This window comes from Dreissena polymorpha, chromosome 12 (genome assembly GCF_020536995.1).
Source record: "Dreissena polymorpha isolate Duluth1 chromosome 12, UMN_Dpol_1.0, whole genome shotgun sequence".
Taxonomy (NCBI): domain Eukaryota; kingdom Metazoa; phylum Mollusca; class Bivalvia; order Myida; family Dreissenidae; genus Dreissena; species Dreissena polymorpha.
This window is the reverse complement of record NC_068366.1, coordinates 71,618,909-71,632,612: the sequence shown is the minus strand read 5'-3', so window position 1 is coordinate 71,632,612 and position 13,704 is coordinate 71,618,909. Positions and strand designations below refer to the sequence as shown.

At 39.7% G+C, this 13,704-nt stretch overlaps 1 protein-coding gene across 1 annotated transcript in view; it reads left to right on the top strand.

Moving 5' to 3' along the window:
• The first annotated feature begins 3,008 nt into the window (after positions 1–3,008).
• The window catches only part of LOC127852147 (uncharacterized), a 33,185-nt gene continuing 22,489 nt past the window's right edge, over positions 3,009–13,704 (top strand). Inside the window, exon 1 of the mRNA XM_052385977.1 lies at positions 3,009–3,184. The gene's annotated coding sequence lies outside the window, so the exon portion shown is untranslated. The remainder of the gene's footprint in view (positions 3,185–13,704) is intronic.

Sequence of the window (13,704 nt, the reverse complement as noted above, 5' to 3'; positions counted from 1 at the left end):
CATAAAAAGAAGCAAACACAATAAAGCAGTGCGAAGGTTACCTTGGAAGGGGGGGGGTGTTTTCGTTGAATAGCGAATGTAATGCCATATGTTTGCTTTTAATGCAGGGAGACAAATATGAAACCAGCATGTATTTACGTTGCAATTCATGGGAGATGAAACTCAACTAATTTATTTAACATTGTTGTAATAAAAAAACATTTGAAATATTGATCTTGTGCCATTATAGATTTCCCTTCTACTAATTTTGCTTAAGTTTCACTTGAACTGCAAAGTTATCGTCCTGTGTCAAATCTATCATTTCTCTCAAAAATTCTTGAGAAGGCTGCAATACACCAGATAAACAACCACATTGAGTCAAATAACCTGCTGCCAACATATCAAAGTGCCTATCGAAAACATCATGGAGTAGAGGCAGCCATGGTAAAAATGTACAATGACCTTTTGGAAACCATAGACAATGTCACGTAATTACGTATCGTTCGTGGAGAACACACAGTAACCAACAAAGTCCATTTCTGATTTATTTGCGTTTTATTTCTGCTTATTAACACAACGCAACGTTTCCAAAATTTTTGTCAAATACAAGATACATGCGAAGCCCGCAATGGGCCCATCCCGCGAAAGCCAGCAATAATGCGACTTGTATGTTCGGCCGTTTAAGTAAGACTCTCCTTCATACAACGCAGATCTCAATTTATACAATAATGGACAAATAAATTGGGTGACGGCTGTCTGGATGATTGACTTTAACATGAGTTGAATTACCTGATACGGGATGGCTTTATGTGTGACTTACATATCTTGTGCATATATATGCCAATAATTAAGCGACACCACATTTGTTTAACTGTCACCTGTCATTTAACATGAAAATATACACAAATTAACAGTGCTGCATGTGCTTACAATAGACATAACAAATTAGTGAACCCAGCCATGGGCCATAACTTGGTGCATTTTTTCGACTAATTTGACGACGACATATGATGCCCATTTATGCATTTCTTCATGAAGACAGATATTATGTATTCAGTTACACCGAACAAGGAATATACATGAAATACACCAATTATGCGACATGAAGTACATCAATTATGCGACAACAAAAACCTAATAACCATTGTAATAATGATAGAACTAAGTGCTGCGTTTGACACTATTGATATTCCTATTCTTATTCAAATTCTCTAAAATGAGTTTGGAATCCAAAGTACCCCATTTAAGTGGATTGAGGTATACCTGACTAACAGAACAATTAAACGTTTGATAGAACAATCGTCATCTGACACTGAGCCTTTGAGATTCGGCGTCCCCAAAGGCTCCTGTGCTGGACAAGTGATTTTCACTCTGTATATATCGGCCCTCAACAAGGTGGTTCAGAAGTATCCAGCTGATCTGTATGGCTATGCGGACGACCACAAGATTGCCTTCAAGATTCAGGCAGGGAATCATGAAAATGAAGCATACGTTCTACAACAACTTGATTAGTGTCTCAATGATATTATAAACTGGATGACAACTTTCAAGCTGAAAATAAACCAATCAAAAACAGAAATAATTTTATACGGAACAAGGCAACAATTATCTAAAATGTCCATATCAAGTGTGAGTGTTGGAGGATGCATGGTTATGTTAGTAGACCGTGTGAGAGATATTGGTGTTACAATGAACAACACTCTTAACCTTGACCTTCACATCACGAAGAAGTGCCAAATTGCCCAAATGCAATTGCGTAATTTAAAAGCTATACGCAGGCATTTGACACAGAAGTCAGCGGAGGTGTTAGTACATGGTCTTGTACACTCCCATATTGACTTTTGCAATGGTTTATTCACCGATCTACCAGCTTACCAAATTCAACAGCTTCAGTGGACTCAAAATCATGCCGCAAGAGTGGTCCTGAATGCGTCATTTGATCAACCAAGTACTGAACTCTTGAAACAACTCCACTGGCTACCAGTAAAAGCTAGAATCATGTCCTGGTTATGGTCTTTCGTGTTGTCCTTTGTTATGCCCTATATAACTTGCAAAAAATGTTTGTCCCAGCAAACAGTCGGTATAGACTTCGATCACAAAGTGACTGTAATCTTGTTATTTCCATGAGGCGAACTAAGATGGCGGATAGATCTTTAGCTGTTGTTGGCCCGAACTCATTTGTTCAATCTTGTTCACGGATAACCAATGTTCAGTGTTTGTGAAGCGCAATAGAATATTGTTATAATAATTTTTGCGCTATATAAGTGACATGTATTTGTATTTGTATTTGGACAAAACATTTTATAAAAATGAATTGTATAATAGTATACATTTATAAAACAACAACAACATATGTAAGTTTAGACTTTTATGGCATTTATTTTATATTATAAATACATGTACTCGCACGATTTTGTTATAATATTAACCCGTATAAAATTGAATTAGAAAACAGTATCTTCGACCATCGGAATGAATATATAGTTATAATTTATTATATACTTTGTATAAATATCATGCCCACGGTATAATAAGGTTATTTCTTCAAGTGTAGTCGTGAGTTTTATTTCAAGATGGTTGATCAAATGCCATGAAATTACACACTAAATAAACAAAAATGTCACCCCTAAAACTACATTATGTTATCAGGACCCGGAGTGTGTTCCGGCAATCCTTCCTTCCTTCCTTACTTACTCTAGACACACGAAAGTTTTGACGAATTTTGATGTATAGCTGCAATGAGCTTTTTTCAATTAAATGATATTTTATTTTAATTTGGCATTCGGCTGTGGGGGAAACTTGAGTACAATGAGGAGACCCCGACTGTCATGTATCGTGACCAACTACACGACTGCCAAACAGACTACATAGTGATCTTATTTAGGATTGCAAGCGGTTATACAATTGCCAGATGTGTTATCAACTTCTTGATCAAGCAACCAGTCTATTCTCTCTGTCTACGAAGATCGGATGCTGATATCTAGCAGGAATGTTGCTTTTACCCTGTTCTCATTAACGGAGCAGGAACACTTCGCACAAGCCGTGTAGCTTTTGATCAAAACTGTACACAGTGTAGGCAGTAGAATAATCGTTTATGTAGAAAAAAACGTTGGCTAGATTTAATAGCTCTTTCCTCGTGATCATTGCACACTGAATAAAAGCATACACGATTTGTGAAATAAATGACTGTCGCCCTGTGTATAAGGTAAGTGATAATTGTTTTTCTTAGTCGTTTTGTTCTAGTTGACTTATTTGTGAAAAGAAAAATGCGGAGTATAATGTTAATTAAGCAGCCATATTTTAATAATTTAAATGATATGTCTTGATGATGCATATCTTTTGAAACAATCGTTTTATTTTATAGAATCAATTCGGCTGAGTCAGTGCTTTTAAAGTTTTAGCAATAAATAGCAGCACATCTTGATGTACCCTGCTCGGGGGGGGGGGGGGGGTAACTTCCTATATACGGGTATATAGCCTATATTATAGCCTAGGGGTTTGCCGATTTTATGGGGCGTGTTTTTGGGGTTAAAACTATAGATATGGGTATGGTTTTGAGCATCTAGGTATAAATATGGGTATTGAAATCACAAATTTGCTTGTATATAAATGCATATTGATTTGAAAGTATCAGTATCAAAATGGGTATAACTATAATAAATGTCATTCTTGTATATAAATGGGTATCAAAAAGTAAATTTCAGTAGCGGGAAAGATATAATAGCAAATTCAATAAGTATACTGTAATGATATGAAAGAGATTAAAATTCTAGTATGAAATGTGTCCACTTTATCAAATTCTAGTATTTAAATGGGTCCAGTTTATCAAACTTCTTGTATTGAAATGTGTCCACTTTCTCAATGGTATGTATACACAGTTTTTTTTCCACTTTTTGGGAAGATAGCCCATGGCTTTGGAATTGGGAAATGTATCGGCATTTTCATGAAATTGGGCAAATAAATTCATTAGCCTTTTTTTTCACACGAAAAGTCCACTGATAAGGGAAATACTAAATTTGATATAACTCTTTATAATCATTTAAGTTAAAAGAACAAAATCATATAATACTTTGTTAGATGTAATTGAATTCAAATTGAGATAAAATATGCATTAGATACTTCTTTAAAAAAAAAAAATCTTTGGGGGGGGGTGGGGGAATTGGAAATGTTTTGCCACATTTTGGGAAAAAAGTATACTTTTTGGGATTGGGAACTTAGCAGAATTTCAGCTATAAAATCGGGCCAAAAAAAACCTTGATACAAATGGGTATGCTTTTTCAAAAATATTGTATCAAAATGGGTCTACTTTATCAGAGTTTCGATATAAAAAATGGGTAACATTTCGGAAGGCTCAGCAGGACACCCCTACCCTCAAATTTGGGAAGTTACCCGCCCCCCCCCCTTCCTGGGGCCCTGCTACTGTTTACACTGTCCTTCCTTTGCTCTTATCAGTAGAAGTTAGATACAGGTTATTAAGCACTACAAGCTACCGGTAGTTCTAGGATGTTTAGTCTATATTTAAGGACTCGTAGAGCCTTTGACAATGTTTGCTGTGATGTCTCTGGGACCGTCAGAAACCCTTTGGTTTACATGTATATACCAGGGGCGGATCCAGGATTTCTGGTTAGGGGGGGCGGGATATTGAAAGATTTGCTGGGGGGTAAGCTCCACGATTTTAGTGATTTTGAAGGGTTTGACAACCACTTCTCGAGCATGTCACGCCTTATATACTTTCATCAAAGTACCTGCTTATAATGCCAAAAAAGTGCATAGTTTATCATTTAGGGGGTCCAGGGGGGAGAAGCCCCCCGGAAGCTTGACGATTTTAATGATTTTGAAGGCTTTGACAACCACTTCTCGAGCATGTCACGCCTTATATACTTTCATCAAAGTACCTTCTTATAATGCCAAAAAGGTGCATAGTTTATCGTTTAGGTTGTCCAGGGAGGCAAAGCCCCCGGAAGCCTGAGGATTTTAATGATTTTGAAGGCTTTGACAACCACTTCTCGAGCATGTAACACCTTATATACTTTCATCAAAGTACCTTCTTATAATGCCAAAAAAGTGCATAGTTTATAGTTTTGGGGGTCCAGGGGGGAGAAGCTCCACGATTTTAGTGATTTTGAGGGCTTTGACAAGTTTAAATAGGTGATTTAGATCTAGTTAAGTGTGAAACATCAAATGAATTGACTTTACTTTGGCGATTTTAGGGGGGGGGGGTTAAATATTGGGTAGCCCATAAAATTTACCTACAAAATGATAAGAGTAAAGTTTTCATCTATATTTTATTTATTCATTTACATACACATAATACAACAAGAAGTCTGATGTGACATGCAGTAGAGTCATGACAAATCAACAGTATCACACAGTGACACAATGATTTCTTTCAGTTCAATATCAAATATCTTATTAAACTGCACTCAGTAAACAGTTATAATTATAGTACACAGTCAATATCATTTCTAGTCAGTAGCTGATGATATCTTGTCACATCATAGTCCTTGTCTGAGAATTTTGGACGCTTAGATGTACCAGACAGTGGCTCATGGAGACATCTCTTCTTAGCACTTGGTTTCTGCAGTCCTGAAGAACGAGCCACAAAACGGTCAATTTGTAATTCAATCTCTTTACACAAGTATCCCAGAGCATATATAGTTTAAACACAAGTGCAAATTTATCCAAATAATCACTTAATATTAATCCAGTCACATATCCCATTTCACCTACAAAACTAATTAAATACATTATATAAAGATACAAAATCAGTGCATCTTATATACAACTCGATCAAATAATTAAAACACTGTTTGTCTCAATTGAAATCAAACAAAATTATTTACAGTCACTCCTTTAAATTAATCCAATCATTAATTGACAATTTAAACTAATTAGCAGGTGTTAACCGCGTTCAAACCAGTGTAATTAATTATTGGTTTCATTTTTGGTTTCGTTACCCTTTTGAAGAATCCGTTATTGTTTTGATTTCTTTAATGTTCGGCATCCTTGGATATTTAACGACATCAAGAACGTTCTCACTATTACTCATTGTTGAGGTTAACAAAGAATTCCAGATTGCAAAATGACGCTGCATCTCGTGCACAAACTATCCAAACGGCTCTCATTATATTATTAGCGACAAATGTTGATTCTGATTAAATGATTACAATACCACGGTGCCTTTACCACGTGACTTTTTAGCTCACCTGATTGCTCAGGTGAGCTTTTGTGACCGGTCTTTGTCAGTCGTATGTCCGTCCGTCCGTTATCATTTGCTCGTAAACACTCTATAGGCCACATTTCTTGTCCCATCTTCATGAAACTTGGTCAGAAGCTTTGTCCCAATGAAATCTCGGCCGAGTTCGAAACTGGGTTGTGCCGGGTCAAAAACTAGGTCACTAGGTCAAAAACAACAAACACCTTGTAAACACTGTAGAAGTCACATTTTATGCCCAATCTTCATGTATCTTCGTCAAAATGTTTGGTTGAGTTCAAAAGTGGTTCCGATCCGTTGTAAAACATGGCCGCCAGTGGGCGGGGCAGTTTTCCTTATTTAGCTTTAGAGAAACCTTGTAAACACTCTAGAAGTCACAATTTTTGCCCAATCATCATGAAAATTGGTAAAACATTGGTTCAATTGATGTCTCGGACGAGTTTGAAAATGGTCGAGATCGGTGAAAAAACATGGCCGCCAGTGGGCGGGGCATTTCACTATATGTATATAGTGGCAGTTTTCCCTATTTGGCTATAGAGAAACCTTGAAAACACTCTAGAAGTCACAATTTATGCCCAATTATCACGAAAGTTGGTCAAAACATTTGTTTTATTGATATCTCGGAGGAGTTTGAAAATGGTTGGGATCGGTGAAAAAACATGGCTGCCAGTGGGCGGGGCATTTTTCTCTATACGTATATAGTGAAAACATGGGAACACAGTAGAAGTCACATTTTTGGTCCAATTTTCATAATATTTGCTTAGAACATTTGTTTCCTTGATACGAGAGCTGAGTTCAAAAATGGTTCCGGTCAGTTGAATAACATGGCTGCTGTGAGGGGGGCAGTTTTCTCATTAAGAGGGGGTATATTGTTTTGCTCATGTCGGTCTGTCAGTTCACCAGATGGTTTCCGGATGATAACTCATGAGCGCTTATGCCAAGGATCATGAAACTTCATAGGTACATTGATCATGACTCGAAGATGACCCCTATTGATTTTCAGGTCACAAGGTCAAAGGTCACGGTCACCTGAAATAGTAAAATGGTTTCTGGATGATAACTCATGAACACTTATGCCTAGGATCATGAAACTTCATAGGTACAATGATCATGACTCGCAGATGACCTATATTGATTTTCAGGTCACTAGGTCAAAGGTCAAGGTCATGGTGACCTGAAAAGGTAAAATGGTTTCTGGATGATAACTCAAGAACGCTTATGCCTAGGTTCATTAAAGTTCATAGGTAGATTGATCATGACTCGCAGATGACCCCTATTGATTATCAGGTCACTAGGTCAAAGGTCAAGGTCACAGTGCCAAAAAACGTATTCACACAATGGCTGTCAAGGTCACGGTGACTCAACTTAGAAAAATGGTTTCCGGATGATAATTCAAGAATGCTTACGCCTAGGATCATGAAACTTCATAGGTACATTGATCATGACTCGCAGATGAAATAATGATGAAACTTGACCAGGATGTTTGTCTGGGCAATATCTAGGTCAAGTTTGACAGTTGGTCAAGATTGAATGAACCGACTCCTCTCAGGTGAGCGAACTAGGGCCATCTTGGCCCTCTTGTTAAGATCTGTGTTGGGAGAATAAACCGCGACCCAGTTAACATTTTTAATGATGTCTTTGTAAATATTTTACCATTTTTAATGGGATAAAGTGGAGAGGCTGCTCATTCATGAGAGTTTTCTATAGGTATCATGATCTTTTAAAACAAATAAGTAGATTTTCAGTAAAGTGCAACCACACTTATCCGACATTTTTCTTACAGTTCAAATGCGCGGTTGCACTTTACTTACAAAATACTAATAAATACAAAATGCTCTTATAGATTTATAGTAGCCCGGTGGGCGTGAGCTGGAAAATTTCAGTAGCCAGAGAAAAAATTTGGTAGCCCCTGCGCTCCGGGCAATGGATTTGTCTGACGCTGTATATAGCTGAGAGTTGAATTATTGCAACAGTCAACTTCTTGAATGCTTTTTTTATGAGTACATATGGACAACCAAGCAACCTCGAGGATCAGTAGTGCTTAATTGGTCAATGTCGTCTCAGGTTCTTCTTAAATGTACCCCGGGTACTCTTAACTATACTATAACCTGGGTACAGAAAAGATACATGTACTAACTTGTACCTGGCCAATTTAGAGTACCTGTGAGTGAGAGCTGTATTCCCACTCAAAATCCAATGTTGTAAAACACGCTACAAAATCCAATGTTGTAAAACACCCTACAAAATACAATGTTGTAAAACACGCTACAAAATACAAAACAAAATTCTCTTTGAAAAAAACTTTCTCGACATGCTTTTTGAGAAGGAGTTTCAATAATAAAATACAAATATTAATTTAGGGTAAGAATGAACGTTTTAGTATATTTTCTGTACACGGGGTACTTTTAAGTATACTTTAGAGAACCTGTGGTATATTTAAGTACCCAAACCGACAATAACCAATAGAGCGTTAGTAGCTGGGAGTTGTTTTATTGCAACTACACTACAAACCTATGATGTGCCTCAATTTTCATACTCCTTTGCATCACAAGGCTTAAATCAGACTACAATACAGACTACAATATCACTAAAATGCAATTAGCTTAATCTGCTTGGCAACTTGAAAAATGAGAATAAGAAAATGTTAAGTAAATTTTTCTTGAACTTTGATTTTGAATGTGGAATACAATGACAGTCTGAATATGTGAAAGAAAGAACAGAAAATCAAAATGTTGTATTACCCTTCTGATGCCTTCAAAGAAAATAAGTGTTATTAATTAGCAAATACAGACCTTAGACCAGTACAATACATTTAAGATAGACTCTTTATGTTGACACTTGTCTCTCTTAGCAAATGTTAATTTAAGCATCGGAAGCATTTACAGTTAGCAACATCAACAACAATACACTGTTCTTTGTTGAATGCTCAGGGGTGTAATTTCTCCTCCTTCAGCTCAATCCCCCCTTTTAATTTCAAACTAATTTTACATGAGGTTATTAACTTTCTTGGATCTGCATAGAAATGAAGACTTTAGTTGAACTCTGTATGGCATTTTCCTTTGATTGCTTCTTAAATCTGAAATCACCCTCAGCCCTGATGCTATGACGCCTGCACTTGTGCATGGTAACATTCAGCCCTGATGCTATGACGCCTGCACTTGTGCATGGTAAGACTCAGCCCTGATGCTATGACGCCTGCACTTGTGCATGGTAAGACTCAGCCCTTCATGATGCTATGATGCCTGCACTTGTGCATGGTAAGACTCAGCCCTGATGCTATGATGCCTGCACTTGTGCATGGTAAGACTCAGCCCTGATGCCATGACGCCTGCACATGTGCATGGTAAGACTCAGCCCTGATGCTATGACGCCTGCACTTGTGCATGGTAAGACTCAGCCCTGATGCTATGACGCCTGCACTTGTGCATGGTAAGACTCAGCCCTGATGCTATGATGCCTGCACTTGTGCATGGTAAGACTCAGCCCTGATGCTATGACGCCTGCACTTGTGCATGGTAAGACTCAGCCCTGATGCTATGACGCCTGCACTTGTGCATGGTAAGACTCAGCCCTGATGCTATGACGCCTGCACTTGTGCATGGTAAGACTCAGCCCTGATGCTATGACGCCTGCACTTGTGCATGGTAAGACTCAGCCCTGATGCTATGACGCCTGCACTTGTGCATGGTAAGACTCAGCCCTGTTGCTATGACGCCTGCACTTGTGCATGGTAAGACTCAGCCCTGATGCTATGACGCCTGCACTTGTGCATGGTAAGACTCAGCCCTGATGCTATGACGCCTGCACTTGTGCATGGTAAGACTCAGCCCTGATGCTATGACGCCTGCACTTGTGCATGGTAAGACTCAGCCCTGATGCTATGACGCCTGCACTTGTGCATGGTTAGACTCAGCCCTGATGCTATGACGCCTGCACTTGTGCATGGTAAGACTCAGCCCTGATGCTATGACGCCTGCACTTGTGCATGGTAAGACTCAGCCCTGATGCTATGACGCCTGCACTTGTGCATGGTAAGACTCAGTCCTGATGCTATGACGCCTGCACTTGTGCATGGTAAGACTCAGCCCTGATGCTATGACGCCTGCACTTGTGCATGGTAAGACTCAGCCCTGATGCTATGACGCCTGCACTTGTGCATGGTAAGACTCAGCCCTGATGCTATGACGCCTGCACTTGTGCATGGTAAGACTCAGCCCTGATGCTATGACGCCTGCACTTGTGCATGGTAAGACTCAGCCCTGATGCTATGACGCCTGCACTTGTGCATGGTAAGACTCAGCCCTGATGCTATGACGCCTGCACTTGTGCATGGTAAGACTCAGCCCTGATGCTATGACGCCTGCACTTGTGCATGGTAAGACTCAGCCCTGATGCTATGACGCCTGCACTTGTGCATGGTAAGACTCAGCCCTGATGCTATGACGCCTGCACTTGTGCATGGTAAGACTCAGCCCTGATGCTATGACGCCTGCACTTGTGCATGGTAAGACTCAGCCCTGATGCTATGACGCCTGCACTTGTTGCATGGTAAGACTCAGCCCTGATGCTATGACGCCTGCACTTGTGCATGGTAAGACTCAGCCCTGATGCTATGACGCCTGCACTTGTGCATGGTAAGACTCAGCCCTGATGCTATGACGCCTGCACTTGTGCATGGTTAGACTCAGCCCTGATGCTATGACGCCTGCACTTGTGCATGGTAAGACTCAGCCCTGATGCTATGACGCCTGCACTTGTGCATGGTAAGACTCAGCCCTGATGCTATGACGCCTGCACTTGTGCATGGTAAGACTCAGCCCTGATGCTATGACGCCTGCACTTGTGCATGGTAAGACTCAGCCCTGATGCTATGACGCCTGCACTTGTGCATGGTAAGACTCAGCCCTGATGCTATGACGCCTGCACTTGTGCATGGTAAGACTCAGCCCTGATGCTATGACGCCTGCACTTGTGCATGGTAAGACTCAGCCCTGATGCTATGACGCCTGCACTTGTGCATGGTAAGACTCAGCCCTGATGCTATGACGCCTGCACTTGTGCATGGTAAGACTCAGCCCTGATGCTATGACGCCTGCACTTGTGCATGGTAAGACTCAGCCCTGATGCTATGACGCCTGCACTTGTGCATGGTAAGACTCAGCCCTGATGCTATGACGCCTGCACTTGTGCATGGTAAGACTCAGCCCTGATGCTATGACGCCTGCACTTGTGCATGGTAAGACTCAGCCCTGATGCTATGACGCCTGCACTTGTGCATGGTAAGACTCAGCCCTGATGCTATGACGCCTGCACTTGTGCATGGTAAGACAAAAATTAGCCTCGGTCTGGGAAAAACGGGGTTCCACCACTTATATTCATATTGTCACGCATTTGTAGTCCCTTAGAAAGTTAAATTTAATTAAATACCTTTCTTACTATATTCAAGTGTTAAAGGCTTCATTTTCAACCCTTAGATACTGATGAGCAGCAAACAGCATAAAACCTGAACAGACTGCGAGTTACTCGCAGGCTGTTCTGGTTTAATGCTGTTTGCACATAGCCATTTTCACTTTGCTTTCTATGGGGGAAAGGGTTAATGCATGTGGGTCAAGTGTCGTCCCTGATAAACCTATGGATTTTCACTACTTAGGGAAGACTTTCTTGTAAAGAAGAATTACTATAAACTCTCTCCCAAAAAGTTGTCACCACTTTTTAGCAATGCAAAAAATGTTGTAATATATCAGTAAACCCCCGCCCCCTTTTATTACTTGAATAACAGTCTTTTAATTAAGGGTATTATGTTCGTTTCATTGACTCTACGAGTACTTAGTAAATGTCAAATTTATCTTATGTTAATTGATGCGAAATACCTTGGAAGTTTTCTATGTAAGTTTGCCGAGGTCAATATTATTCAGAAACTGTTGGTGTGTGTGACAAAAAAATAGATCACGACAATAAGTGTATGTAAAAAAAATACGGACTGGTTTATGTTTATATTACTTTAGTTAGATATAACTATGCAATAACAGGGGTGTGATTTTTCCGCAGATCCGCGGATTTCCGCGGATCGGGTTGTCCCAGGGGTCACTTCTGAGATTCGCGTAAATTCGTTTTAAAAAATGTGGGGGAGAGGGGCTACCACCGATTCCGCGGGCGTATTTCATAAGTGGCCCGAAAGATCCGCAGCCTGCGAAATCTCTCCTCATTTTACACTGGTAGATTCTGACTAAGCATTTTTAAAACGAGCGATATAATTGGCTATTGTTTCCCAATCTTCCAATTAAAATCGTTTTCTTAAAATGTGTTTGGTATTTCTTAGCTGATTCGTTTGCAAATGGCGCTGTTTTAAGTATTCTTTAGAGTACCTGTGGTAAATTTAAGTACCCGAACCGACAATAACCAATAGAGCGTCAGTAGCTGGGAGTTGTTTTATTGCAACTACACTACAAACTGATGATGTGCCTCAATTTTCATACTCCTTTGCATCACAAGGCTTAAATCAGACTACAATATATATACAGGGGTGTGATTTTTCCGCGGATCTGCGGATTTCCGCGGATCAGGTTGTCCCGGATGTTACTTCTGAGATTCGAGTAAATTCGTTTTTAAAAATGGGGGGGGGGGGCTACTAACGATTCCGCGGACTTATGTCATAAGCGGCCCGAAATATCCGCCGCCTGCGAAATCTCTCCGGATTTTACACTGGTAGATTCTGCCTAAGCATTTTTAAAACGAGCGATATAATTGGCTGTCGTTTCCCAATCATCCAATTAAAAATGTTTTCTTAAAATGTGCTCAGCTGATTTGTTTGCAAAGGCGCTTTTATGAAGCGAAAATTAAGATTATTGAAATGACAAATAGCAATCGAATAAACGACTGACATCACCTAGTCTGATAGGAATAATGAAATGTGTTTGTCAACGAAAAAGACTACGTTTTAGATACAAGCAACAGATATTTTGTTAAGAAATGTGCTCAGTGAATTTGTGTCACGGAAACCAGTGTTTGCAAATTGGAGTTTAGTCTACTCGCGAAGTAAAACAATTCATAAGAATATCGTTCGAACATGGAAATAGACAAACAGGCATGCCGACAAACATGATTTGATTTATATGTTAGTGGGTCTGTGTATCAGATTCATATGCATATTCTGCTTTATTATGTTTGTCACGCTGTTCAGTTAACTGAAATAGCATTGAACTGAGTGAACTGAAGATGTGAAATGCAAGATATTGAAAGGTAAACACATTAAATATATTAATTATCCCCCGCCAGAGGCGGAGGGATATTGTTTTGGCGTTGTCCGTCCGGCCGGCACTTTTGTGTCCAGAGCCATATCTTGGAAGTTCTTTGGTGGATTTCATTTAAACTTGGTATGAGTATATATATGCATAAGAGGATGATGCACGCCAAATGGCATTGTACACCATCTGTTAAAAACAGACTTATGGCCCTTTGTATCTTGAAAAAATGCTTTTTAGTGTCCGGAGCCATATCTTGGAAGTTCTTTG